Below are 2,651 nucleotides of genomic sequence, written 5' to 3' on the forward strand. Positions count from 1 at the left end.
TAATAAGTGAATACCAAATTCAGTTACCTATTTTCATTCGTCTGGGTATCTATGCAAGTAAAGCCTATAAGCTGGGAAGGATTACAGAATAGTGCATCTAAAATTTCCTTGCACAGCACAATAAATGCCTTCAATAGGATGTCAGCATACCTCTTGTCCTTGCATTTTCTGTAGTCAGTTTTAATAAGTTCTTTCAAAATTAAATTTCTCAGGTTGGCAATTGTGAATATGACTATTTCTATTTTACTTTTATCCTCTTATGTGCAGGGAGCAAACTCACCTCAGAAGTCACATCAGAAAGTACATTTGGAATTTTTATTTTTGAAGTACACAATTCAAATTTAATTTTTAAATTTTATATATTTTAGTAATAAAATACATTTCGTATATTTAAATGTTGTCACAGAATTTTGTTGTCTATCCTGTTTAGTATTTTGATAATTGCCTGAAAGTTGGGAAGAAGAGCTAATATTTCAAATGGCAAAATAAAAATTCAGACATCTGCTTCCCGCCGTGCCCTGTGGCTGACCGGGGCAGCCGGGAAGTGTGTGGGGCGGTGTTACCCAGCAGCTCCCGGGGCATCACTCGGGTCTGCTCTACACTGTTGCCGCCACTGCTGTGGTCGCTGGTCGGCCAAGGGACCGCGCTACTGCTTGCCCGCGGTGTGAGCAGAATTCGATGTGTACCGCCACCGTGAAGATGGAGGGGCCTTTGTCCATGTTCGGGGACTGCAAAACTGGGGAGGCAATCCGCTCTCAGAATGTTATGGCTGCAGCTTTGATTGCCAATATTGTAAAAAGTTCTCTTGGTCCAGTTGGCCTGGATAAAATGTTGGTGGACGATATTGGTGACGTAACCATTACCAACGATGGTGCAACCATCCTGAAGTTACTGGACGTAGAACATCCTGCAGCTAACGTTCTTTGTGAGCTGGCTGATCTGCAAGACAAAGAAGTTAGAGATGGAACTACCTCAGTGGTTATTATTGCAGCAGAACTCCTAAAAAATGCAGATGAATTAGTCAAACAGAAAATTCATCCTACATCAGTTATTAGTGGCTATTAACTTGCTTGCAAGGAAGCAGTGCGTTATATCAATGAAAATCTAATTGTTGACAAAGATGAACTGGGAAGAGATTGCCTGATTAATGCTGCTAAGACATTCATATCTTCCAAAATCATTGGAATAAATGGTGATTTCTTTGCTAACACGGTAGTAGATGCTGTACTTGCTATTAAATACACAGATACAAGAGGCCAGCCACAGTATCCAGTGAATTCTGTTAATATTTCGAAAGCCCGCCATTGGAGAAGTCAAACGGAGAGTATGCACATCAGTGGCCATGCCCTCAACTGTATGGTGGGATCCCAAGGCATGCCCAAGAGAATCATAAATGCAAAAGTTGCTTGCCTTGACTTTAGCCTGCCAAAAACCAAAAAACCAGAAAAAACAAAAAAACAAAAATGAAGCTTGGTGTTCAGTGGTCGTTACAGACCCTGGAAAACTGAACCAAATTAGACAAAGACAATCGGATATCGCCAAGGAGAGAATTCAGAAGATCCTGGCAACTGGTGCCAACGTTATTTTAACCACTGGTGGAATTGATGATATGTGTCTGAAGTACTTTGTGGAGGCTGGTGCTATGGCAGTTAGAAGAGTTTTAAAGGCATTGCTCAAGCTTCTGGAGCACTATTCTGTCAATCCTGGCCAATTTGGAAGGTGAAGAAACTTTTGAAGCTGCAGTGTTGGGACAGGCAGAAGAAGTGGTATAGGAGAGAATTTGTGACGATGAGCTGATCTTAAAAACACTAAGGCTCGTACATCTGCATCGATTATCTTACGTGGGGCAAATGATTTCATGTGTGATGAGATGGAGCACTCTTCACATGATGCACTTTGTATAGCGAAGAGAGTTTTCAAGTCAAAATCCGTGGTTCCAGGCGGGGGTGCTGTAGAAGCAGCCCTTTCCATAGATCTTGAAAACTATGCAACCAGCATGGGGCCTCAGGAACAGCTTGCTGTTGCAGAGTTTGCAGATCACTTCTTGTTGTTCCTAATACACTGGCAGTTAATGCTGCCCAGGACTCCACAGATCTGGTCGCCAAATTAAGAGCTTTTCGTAATGAGGCTCCGGTTAATCCAGAACGTAAAAATCTAAAATGGATTGGTCTTGATTTGAGCAATGGTAAACGCGGAGACAACAAACAAGCAGGGGTGTTTGAACCAACCATAGTTAAAGTTAAGAGTTTGAAATTTGCGACAGAAGCTGCAATTATCATTCTTTGAACTGGTGATCTTATTAAATTACATCCAGAAAGTAAAGATGATAAACATGGAGGTTATGAAGATTCCATTCACTCTGGAGCCCTTAATGACTGATCTGATGTCTGTTTGTTTATAACAATGTTAAATGCAAGTGTCTTGTACCTTGAGTTGAGTATCACACATTAAAGTACAACAAGCTGTAAAAAAAAAAAAAAAATTTCAGACATCTGTATTAACAAACCTACACATGTGCCCCTGAACCTAAAATAAAAGTTAAAAAAAGAATTCATACATCTTACTAGGCAGAAGTCAATTCTTTGTAATATAATAAGAATATGTGTAAAGTCCATCAGTTAGTTCAAAATTAACAGGCAGATGATGAAGAA

At 40.3% G+C, this 2,651-nt stretch overlaps 1 pseudogene; it reads left to right on the plus strand.

Moving 5' to 3' along the window:
* Positions 1–571: 571 nt before the first annotated feature.
* Positions 572–2,379, plus strand: LOC111552071 (annotated as a pseudogene).
* Positions 2,380–2,651: the final 272 nt, after the last annotated feature.

The sequence above is a fragment of the Piliocolobus tephrosceles genome, chromosome 10, assembly GCF_002776525.5.
Source record: "Piliocolobus tephrosceles isolate RC106 chromosome 10, ASM277652v3, whole genome shotgun sequence".
Lineage (NCBI taxonomy): Eukaryota > Metazoa > Chordata > Mammalia > Primates > Cercopithecidae > Piliocolobus > Piliocolobus tephrosceles.